This window comes from Rhagoletis zephyria, unplaced genomic scaffold (assembly GCF_001687245.7).
Source record: "Rhagoletis zephyria isolate East Lansing unplaced genomic scaffold, Rhagoletis_zephyria_1.1 Rzeph_scaffold_00921, whole genome shotgun sequence".
In the NCBI taxonomy this organism is placed as follows: Eukaryota; Metazoa; Arthropoda; class Insecta; order Diptera; family Tephritidae; genus Rhagoletis; species Rhagoletis zephyria.
In genome coordinates this window covers 121,376-132,902 of record NW_016158005.1, presented here as the reverse complement: position 1 = coordinate 132,902, position 11,527 = coordinate 121,376, and the positions used below count along the sequence as shown (strand labels likewise).

Below are 11,527 nucleotides of genomic sequence, written 5' to 3'. Positions count from 1 at the left end.
TTTTCATATGGCTTGTTTCAGATGAGTGTTAATACGTTAAGCAGTGTTTGCATTGTTAAACTTTTCGTTCAACATTTGCGTTCAACTCAACGCAGGGTTGCACAAAGGAAGTTGACTGGCTAAATGTTAGCTGGCGACCAACTTTGTTGAACGCGATTAGTTGAAAGGCCGTTCAACCAAAAGTTGAATGCATAGTTGAACAACAAACGCTGATATAAACGCATTTGAACGGCGAATATTTTTTAATATTTTTCATGTTTTGATATTTTTAGCCAATCAACGTTTTTACGTGCAACCCTGCGTTGAGTTGAACGCAAAGTTGAACAATGCAAACACTACTTTACTGCTCTTCATTTAATTTGTTATTGACTTAAATTTTCTTTCGACTTTTCGCCTACTGACAACATCATTGAACCAAAACTCCAAATAACTCATTATCAATGAGTCAAATGATTCATTATTACCTAACATAACTTTGCGGCAAATTTTTGTGCAAATTTCGCTTTAGTATTGCCAGTTAGACTTAATTGCTGTAATTACAGTTTATGTGCATATATAAGTATATTGTTGTTGTTTGTCATTCTCACCAATTTTTGGGAAAAAGTGAAATTGGCCAAAACGCATGAGCAGCTTTTGACAGTAGTGAGTCAAATGTCGCTTGAGTGCTTTCAACCAAATACGAAAAGCCTTGTTGTTTGTTTACACCACTGTGAGCCACTCAGATGTGTCGAACGTGGAGTTACATGCATACAATCATACGGCTAGCTTGCACATGAAGCAATGAAGTTCAGTTAGTGTTGTACATTTCGGGGTGTTGGTTGTTATTGTGTATTCGCTTGCAACTTTGCGACATTTTTTTTGTACGCATTTACCCATGGTAGTGACAGATTGGCAACACAAATTATCAGCGCGTGTCATGAGAATTATACAACGATTAGCCTTTTTGAAGTAGTACTAATTAAATCAGTAATAAAATAAACGACAGTCATAGCCAATTTAGTTGTGCGGTTCTGATTGAAGCTTAAAAGCGTAGATTTTTCAAAATTTTCCGCAAAACAACGTAGTAGAGTTTAGTGATTTTGTTGACGGATAACAAACAACAAAGTAGTCAAAGGAAAAGTTATTCTATATAAAATAAAATCGACTATAACTGCCACAAAATCAAATTTTGGGTGAGTAAAGATTTTTTTTACTTATACGCACTTATGTACACATATGTAGGTAAATACATACTTCGGTATACATACATATATATTGTACATATGTACCTATTTGCCTCGGCAATCAAGATTACCCTCAAAATTGCCAAAATTTTTTGTTTACCAAGTTTAATGATCAAACAAATATTTTAAAATGTGGTACATACATACATAGCTGGGAACTAAGAGAAATTGATTGGAAATAAAAAATGCATAATTTTTTAATTAGTGAATATGTTTATTCTTCCGCTAATAACTAGCGAAAATAAATTTGTTTGACTTTGCCAGCATCGGATATTTACAAAATGTACAAACATAAGAATGTAAATAAATAAAAGTTTATAAATGTGTGTGTTTGTGAACGTATGTATGTATCAGCCAACCAACAAACAAAATGAAAAAATAAACAAAATTCTACAATGCCGCCGATGGTTTTCGAAGAAAGCGCCCAAATAAATGGCAGTCTCAGTCGAATAGACATCACAAAAATCGATAACAAAAATTCGTATACATAAAATGAGCGGAATAGTAGCGGGTGGTAAGAATTTGATTGTACTTTTTCTTACAACGAAGTTTCCTTAAGTTTGAACTGCGCTTAGACGTTTATCGCACACCATCTTCAAAAGGGGCACAACTAAAAAAAATTGTTTGATGGATTTTTGTGCATAAACCAATTCCTAGGAATTAATGAAAATATATATTCCTGCATGATTATATTTTCTAACTAGAAAAGGACTATTATACCTGTTTTTGTATTGATTGTATTGAATCTGTGCGACTCACAAGCAGATATATTTTCGGATATGATTTTTGAGTTGAGCCCCTTTTGAAGATGGTTTGCGATAAGTATACGTGTGCATACGTATGGATATGTAAGTACTATGATACACTCGCAAGGCGGAATTTAATCACTGCCACATTACTATGTATCTTACATACATAGTCATAATTACCTTTATACATACACTTTATTTTACTTCTATAGGTAAATACATTTTGTTTATCGTCGTTTAAAGTACAAAACCGCGTATCGTCATTCTGCAAAACCGCGTAACTGACATTGGCTGCCACAAATTGGATTTGCTCACACAAGCTCTTGGCTCAATCCTTATCCATTCGTCCTGAAATACACTAGCCAGAAATGCGATTGCTTTATAAAAAAGAAAACCATTTTGAAATATGAGTGTTTTTACACTCTAGAAGATAATTTCTACAACTTTACATACGCGGTTTTGCATTTTGCTGATACGCGGTATTGCATTTTGTTGATACGCGGTTTTGCACTTTAAACGACGTTATGTAATGTTTCAGCTAGCCTTCGTTTAGTGAAAAATGATAATGAAAATGGATAGAAGTGAAAAAATAATTTTCTATTTAAATTGCTGGTGAAACCGGCAGTTAAGGGCTTGTTTAAGAAAAATAATTATGTAGGAAACAAGAGTATTTTCAAAAAAAACCGCAATAATTTTTTATATTTACCCTCATATCTTATAAGACAGAAAGAAGTAACCAGGAATACTTGATAAGGATGTTTCATTGTTATAGAAGACCATGTAAGACCAAAAGAATTAAGAACAAATATGTAAATGTCTCTTAGCAATTTATTAGTCCACCTTTACATGTACCATACAATTCCTGGAGTCATTGAAATCCAAGTTTCCAATATAAGGGCTTTAATATCGGAACAGAGTTAAATTGGCAAAATTTTCGTAAGGGAATTGCACACATGGCTGCCAACTATCCTTCGCTATGAGGTGCCATATTGAGAATAAAAGAGTGCCAAAATGTGCCAAATAGAAAAATAAAAGTGCCAAAATAGGTGCCATCCTTTTTAATCCTTCCCATTTAGCAATAAAATAAAAACCACATTTCTAAAACAAAAGTGCAATGCAAAAATAAGATAAACCCGTTGAATAACCTTTAAAAATTAGAAAATTTTAGTTGAGAAAAAGAAGTATTCGCGAAGGATTTCACAAAAATTTATTGAAATATTACTATTTTTGAAAAGTGCCATTTTGGCACTAAGTGCTAAATTGAGAAATTAAGTGCCATTAGATGTAAAATAGGGCCAAAAAAATGGCACGGTTTGAGCCAAGTTGGCAGCCCTGATTGCACAACCCTGAGTTCCTCGATCAGCTGAGCAAGCAAACCAGGCGAGGAAAGTAATGTTCTCCCAAACAGCCAAGCTTTTGGTGACCAAATCATACCAATTTTCGCCTTATACTACACGAATATCCCGTCAAGAGAGCGGAAAAAACCAAGACCGTGGAGAAGGGAGGAAATAAGTTTCTACACGGAATTATCCGACCGAATTCCGGACTGCTGCAGCGTTTATCAGGCAGAAGTTCTAGCTATAAAAGAGGTGGGTGTTAATACACATGTTGTAGAGAAGACTATAACACAGGGCGACAAAATAAGACCGATCTCCTTACCCAGAAACCAGACTATACTTTCCCAAAGGTTTTTGATGCGCTGAATTCAAATCTGGCCACAGAATTGATCTATCATATCAGGATTTTGAGATATTCTAACCTATAAGTGCAAAAGTCACGGGTTTTGGGCACATTTGAGCTCCTGTAACTCGATGAACAAAATTTTTTTCAGAAAGATCATCTCGTTATTTAAAAGTACTACTCCTCCCCTCCAAAATTTATTTTAAAGCTTTGAAAAATCTTCATTTGTCACCTAGAAGTCGTCTATTGAATTTACTGAGTTTAGTTCTCTGCGGCTATGCACGTCATATAGATGCATCGGATTAAGGGTGCTAAATTCAACAGACGACTTCTCGGTGACAAATAAAGATTTTTTTAAAGCTTTAAAATGAATTTTGGAGGGCAGGAGTAGTACTTTTAGATAACGAGCTGATCTTTCTGACAAAAATTTTTTTCATCGTATTACAGGATCTCAAATGTGCCCAAAAACCGTGATTTTTGTACTTTTAGGTTAGAATATCTCGGAAACCTGACGTGATTCTGGAGTCAGATTAGAATTCAGCGCACCGAAAACCTTCGGGAAAGTATAGTCTGGTTTCTGAGTAAAAATTTTGTCGGGTTGTGTAATTAATATCTTCTCGGATAGCCAGGTGGCCAATCAATGAACGCAGTAAGCTAAGATGAAAAGGTGCACAGGTATGCCTGGCAGCTTTAAATATAGCAGCGTTTTCAAGATCAGCCGCATCCATAGGTGTATAGATATATTGCAGAAAATTGCAGAGCCGATGAGCTAGTCAGGAAAGGTATAAATATTACACTGTATGAAAGCATGTGTAAGATTGGGTTACCCATGGCAACCTGCAATTTAAGGATTAGAAAAAACATTATTCAAGAGGTCAATAGGTCATGGTTAGACGAGGGCACTTGTACAACAACAAGGCTACTATGGCCGCAAATTGATAGGAAAAAACCGAAGATTTGCTGTCATGGCTTGTGTAATCGGTCATTGGCTATTTGTTAGGCACGCTTCGAGATTATAAATATTTCCTATCCATATTGCAGAAGTTGCTGAGACGGCGACGAAGAAGAAACAGTTGAGCACTTCTTCTGAAGCTGCCCAGCTTTAGCTAAGATAAGAGCGGTATTTCTAGGTAGGCACTTTTTCAGCTCTCTCACGGAATTATCCGGTGAAGGAATAAAACCAATCCTGCGCTTCATAAAATCTTCCAAATGGTTCCATGCAGAATAGTCACTGACGTTCCCGTGTTTCACAGTGGTATCACAATGGACCTGCAAGGTCTAAGTGAGTTGGTCGTCGAGACGTTACTGCTCAATTAGGGGTTTCTAAATAACTTCCACGGAAATAACTTCCGCCGAACCGTGACTTAAGTTCCATGGAAGTTATGTCGTGAAATTACCACCATCGTACGATTTTGGTAGATGGAAGTAAAGGATGACATTGCTTCCACAGATTTGATTCATGGAAGTTATGTCAGACATAAGTTCCGTGATAATTTTACATATATTAAATGAGCCGCTTACTGAACAAATTGAATTTTAAAAATCTTAAATTTTAGTGTAAAAGCTGGATGGACGGCGCGAAATTAGGTATTTTCGCTTAAAACTTTTTGAAAAATGGTCAATAAAATATTTCCTTTTTGGTTGTTGTTGTTTCCGACAGGGTGGGCGGATGATGTATTTTAAAACGAATTTCCGTCGTCCCTTGTCAAATTTGGTTTGCAGACAAACCGGTTTCGGCGTTGTGTCATCTTCAGTGTCATTTTTCGTTCTGGATTAATATTAGAGTATTAAGGATAGACATGGAAGGAAATATACTAACTACAAAAACAAAGAAGAATCACTGACTTCAACTTACCAGCAACACAAGCCAGAACAATTCATCTACCTATTCAGCACCGCAAATACTGCAAAACTAAGAAGACGTACCTAACAAAAGAAAGAGGTAGTTAATAAGGAGCATAAATACGAGCAACCAACAAAAATTATCCAGAACGAAAAATGACACTGAAGATGGCACAACGCCGAAACCGGGTTGTCTCCAAACCAAATTTGACAAGGGATGACGGAAATCCGTTCCAAAATATGTCAATAAAGTAATGGATGGATATAAGATTTTAGTAGCACAAGCAATGAATTTAATGCAGCCAATTTTCGAAGCTGTTGTTTTCTGACTTATCACGTCCTTTTTTAATTCTGTGATTTATTTAAAAAAATTGTTGAACGAACTTTCGATTTTCAGTTTAATAACATTATAGTTTAAAAAACTAAAACCTCGCCATTATAATTTCCATACGTATTGTCATCAGGTATGTAACTTGAGAATATAAATCGCTGCATCTTTTAGATGCATCAATATTACATAGTCACATCCCGAGCTAACAAAAGGGAGGTAATAAAAATGAGCACCACTTCGGCTGTAGATAGTCAACGTTTTCATATCAACCGGCATTCCTTCTGTTTGCATTCGATTCCAACCTCAGAAGAAGATGCTATTTCTACACAATTTTGCGAGTAATGAATGATGGTTATCAGCCACCGGTCAAGAAAAAAACTATTCGGCGGGATTATGAAATCGATAAGGCCTTCAAGTTATTGTTAGAGGGCTAAATATTAGTCTGTTCCTTTGAACTTCGGACTAAAACCTGTGGAACTGTCAAACTACAATTTTACGCTCTCAAATGAGAGTAAAAGGAGAACAGATGCAGAAGTGCATAGGAACGCAAAAAGCACCATTTCCTGTAAAAACGTCAGACGGTTTGTTTACATGTCATTGGTACTACACTGATTTGGCTGAAATATCACTAAATAATTATTAAAATCTATACATATTCAAATATTTCGTTGTTTACTTCCATTTTTTAACAAATATAAGGTTCTTTGCTTTCACCGCTTTCTGTTTTTGTTTGCACATGTAAATCAGCTGATCGTTTGACACTTTTCATGAACTTACAGGAAAAAAAACTCCGGACTAAATCCTGTAACTTCTGACTAGGAACAGTTGCTCAGTTACTCTCTCAAATGTGTTCCCACTTACAGGTTTTATGTCAATAGGAACGACTTCCTGTAAGTTCTGACTAAATCCTGTAAACCGGACTGCAATTGGAACAGACTATATATATCGAACAACTTTTAGCGAAGGTGGCTTTAGAATAGGTAATTAGAAAACGATGCACATTGAAATTGAGGACGAATTGGATAATGACTTGATCGAGTTTTGTAAGGAAAATTCGAATGTACAAACTTCAGCCATTCACTTAGAATGCGCCTAGGACCCGAAAATATGCTTTCGACAAGAGACTGCTGTCATGGGTTGAAACTTTTTACCAGGGGGCTCCTGGGGTCGCTGATACCGAATCTGAAGTCAGTTTTTCGAAATTCAAAATTGCGAATTCAATTTGATGATCAATATATCGAGCCCTAACCGCCAAAATAACGTAAGCGACATTTTTTCAAAATTTTATTTTTGATGCAGAAATGCATCTAGATGCCCTAGGAATATTTCTGCATCAAAAAGAAAATTTTGGAAAAAATGCCGCTTACGTTATTTTGGCGGTTAGGGCTCGATATATACATTATACATTGTACATATATCGGGGATATATGGAGTATTGCGTATTTATATGTATATTGAGAAATTTTTGTAAATGTCTACAAGCCGCACTAAAACCAAGAGAGCTTTTGTTTTTAAATAGTTGTTTTGTAAGTAAAATTGCGTCCAAAGTATCTATGCTAAGCCTATTTGTGATTGCGATTTTTTTAACTTAAATTTTGGGAAAATTCTCTTTGCATTGATAAATACTTATTTTTATTAAAGTGCGCAAAACTTTCCCGGACGAAGTGAGAAAGGATAATATCAAATATAAATGTCAAGTGAAAATTGTCAGTATGCACGGTTGCAACTTTTTTAGTATCCACACGATGACATGAGTCAATTACGTTATGTTTCAAAACCGTAACACCGTAAAGAAGGATCGTTATTACAAATCGTTAGTAAAAATCGTTTGAATATTGAACTTAGCCAAAATTTAAAGCCATTCTCCGATTCCCCCAATAAATTCAAATTCCCCCAAAATCGAGGAATTCTCCCCAGGTTGGCATCACTTCTTTGGAATAAAGTTGATGCTGTATAGAGGAATGTTGTTTGACTCACTCTATAATTGATCTCAAAATTTCAAACGTTAACATTTAAATAGCGAAAAATGACAATGAATGAATGAAATGAATAAATGACCATCTGTCTTCAACCAGATATTATTGTAGGAAAATTTATCGGATATTCATACCAGCAAAATGAGGCTCCAATTTGCATACATTTTCAAACCAATCACATAATAATACTAATGCAAAATTCTTGACCATTCTGGTGGTGTTGCCAGAATACCTTCTATGGGTGCGTGCGATAACCACATGACATTGCGTACTGCTGTGTAGGGCCAAGTAAACTGAACTTTACGTAAACAGATGAGCCAGTCAGTGATCGGACTTTAAAAAAATTCTCTGTGGTAAAATCTGGAAAAAAATGTGGTAGATTTAAAAAAAATGTGGTAGATCTCTGGGTTTGGATCAAGCTTTGTACAAAATTTAAAAAAAATCTGCAAGGTTTCACCTAAATGGCAAACTTTTTAATTAGACTTTAAAAAATTTAATTTTAGTATAATAAAGTGCTAGATTGAAGTTGCTAAAAATTGCGTTGAGTTTTGGTAATTTTTGGCCTTGACAGTGTAAAGCAGTTCCTTCCATATTACGATATTCTTCGATCATAATTTAAGAGATTTCTGCAACCTTGCGGAGTGCTGCTGGCTTTTCTTTTTATCATATCACGAAGTAGCGAACAAATGTGGCACGTTCCAGAAACAGCTACTAGGGATTTGCCGATTTTGACAGTTCTCAAGTAAAAGTAAAGAACGCCTTAGAAACCTTAGATCCACTTAAATTTGCTAATACTTTCGCCGGTTTTTAACATTTTCGCTAATAATTCTTTTTATAAATCATATATTTTGCAATTTAACACAACAAACCCGCGTTTCCTGACGAAAATTTGATTACTGAAAAAATTTACTATTTTACAGTTTATTTTATCCTCCCATTCGGTTTTGTTTACTTTTGCTTGAGAAATTTCATCGTCGCCGGGAATGCGGAATCTGGTATTATATCATTCTTGTTAGATACCATATAGTGTTTAGTGTTGGACAATTTTTTCTCTTAAAATTAAGAAAATTATGTCAAGCAAAAATAAAACTACTCAAAAACGCGAATATGTGGTAGATTTCAGACCTTGAGTGGTAGATGTGGTAGATGCTCGAAAAAGTGGCAGATCTACCACAATGTGGTAGAAGTCCGATCACTGGAGCCAGTATTTGCTGTTTGATGCGACTAAATCAGCAAAACTTTTACATATGCTTATGGAGTTGCGCTGGCAGAACTGCCTGGACTAAATCAACTAGGGATGTGCCGGGTATCCGGTAGATATCCGGAATCCGGCCTATACGGCCGTTTTTTGGTTATCCGGCCGGATACTGGCTAATATCCGGCCGGATTCCGGGTATCGATTATAGAAGATTCAATTTAGAAATTTAACCCAGGTTTTGTATTTTGGTAATCCAATTTAATAGTATCTAATTATTAATCTAATTGGTAATCTAATTAGTAATCTCTATAGATCCTAATATTTTTTTTATTTATTTGAGAATCGGAGCTATTCTGCATTTGTTCCAAAATTTCAATTCATAGTCGCGCCAAAATGTCAAATGAGCGCAAACGTCAAATCGAAATGTCACGCAACACAAATCTTGGAATTTGAGTTAGCTTTTTACGCACGCCGGTCAATTTCGGTTGGTCCCATACAAGTTGTATGTGCATGAGAAATTTTTGACAGTAAACTATGTGACGTCCCCTTTCGTTTACACTTGCGAAAATAGTCGTGTTTTCTTTGGTTATCGAGCTCAGTATCAGTAATTTTTTACTATTAGCACCAAGATTAAGAAGTTTTAAAAATTACCTCACTAAATGGGAAAAACTTATATTTAGACGAGATAATATTCATTTAAATAAATATTTCACATTAACGCGATTTATTTGAAGCAAGTTAAATGAAACAATGGCAGAATGTCTGTTTGTCTATGAATTCATTTGTCACTGATACCAAACTATGCGGCTAAATTATCAGTGAAACAAAACAAACAGAACGGATAATAAATTGAACCAGATCTCCATCAGGATCATATCGTTGTTGTTGAATTTGCGTGCAAAATTTGTATGCGGATCCCGATTTTTGCCCAAGAAAACACAGCTTGAGTTGCGACAGAGTTGCATTGGCTTCAGTTTTATTGAGGTTTATTCAGTGAAATCGTTGGATAAATTTATCAGAAATGTGTAAACGAGTTTCCATACAAATTTTGACAGTTCATTTATAAGTTTACACAATTATAAGCTTATACGGTTTACATTGCATTTATAAGTTTTGATGAATACCCTTAGTAGTTTTGACTTTCATCAAATTTGATAGTCGTTTGACATGTGCTGTGGACCATGTAAAGTGCTGTTTGATCAAATCGATAAACAAAGTGAAAGAACAAGTGCCCGAAAATTTAAATAAAAAGAGGAAAGGAGCAAGAAAAGAAAATAATTCGACTTCATTTTAGAACTAATAAATTATTTCAAAAATCTCCAAAACTTTTTTTGTGGTGATACATCTTCAACAANCCTTTCGTTTACACTTGCGAAAATAGTCGTGTTTTCTTTGGTTATCGAGCTCAGTATCAGTAATTTTTTACTATTAGCACCAAGATTAAGAAGTTTTAAAAATTACCTCACTAAATGGGAAAAACTTATATTTAGACGAGATAATATTCATTTAAATAAATATTTCACATTAAGGCGATTTATTTGAAGCAAGTTAAATGAAACAATGGCAGAATGTCTGTTTGTCTATGAATTCATTTGTCACTGATACCAAACTATGCGGCTAAATTATCAGTGAAACAAAACAAACAGAACGGATAATAAATTGAACCAGATCTCCATCAGGATCATATCGTTGTTGTTGAATTTGCGTGCAAAATTTGTATGCGGATCCCGATTTTTGCCCAAGAAAACACAGCTTGAGTTGCGACAGAGTTGCATTGGCTTCAGTTTTATTGAGGTTTATTCAGTGAAATCGTTGGATAAATTTATCAGAAATGTGTAAACGAGTTTCCATACAAATTTTGACAGTTCATTTATAAGTTTACACAATTATAAGCTTATACGGTTTACATTGCATTTATAAGTTTTGATGAATACCCTTAGTAGTTTTGACTTTCATCAAATTTGATAGTCGTTTGACATGTGCTGTGGACCATGTAAAGTGCTGTTTGATCAAATCGATAAACAAAGTGAAAGAACAAGTGCCCGAAAATTTAAATAAAAAGAGGAAAGGAGCAAGAAAAGAAAATAATTCGACTTCATTTTAGAACTAATAAATTATTTCAAAAATCTCCAAAACTTTTTTTGTGGTGATACATCTTCAACAAAAACTGAAAATTTATGGGTTTTTTGACGTGTGTAAGTCAAACCATCTAATTACACAGACATTACTGACAGGCTCAATTTCAAGTCCGTCTCTTCTGGCTGATGTAAGCTTTAATGTTCCGTCACGCGTATCAAGACACTTTTGTCCCATATTTCTGAAAGCCTGTAAAACCAATTTTGAATTGCACGACCCACTCCGTTGCTTATGCCAGGATTTTAACTCTCACTCCAGCACGTTTGATATATCAGATCCGCTTTTCAGCATTAAGAAAGCGATACTCTCCTCTCTCAATAAGTGAATTATTGACATAAATACATAAAATCAGCTGATGAATTTAGTTCTGTAGCTGAACAGTTTTAGATCTC

General features: G+C 35.0%; 1 protein-coding gene across 2 annotated transcripts in view; it reads left to right on the top strand.

The window, feature by feature from the left end:
- Positions 1-729: 729 nt before the first annotated feature.
- LOC108362063 (uridine phosphorylase 1) overlaps positions 730-11,527 on the top strand; it is a 116,704-nt gene continuing 105,906 nt past the window's right edge. Inside the window, exon 1 of one of the 2 annotated variants that reach the window (XM_017614900.1) lies at positions 730-1,172. The gene's annotated coding sequence lies outside the window, so the exon portion shown is untranslated. The remainder of the gene's footprint in view (positions 1,173-11,527) is intronic. The other variant, XM_017614899.1, reaches the window with a different exon arrangement.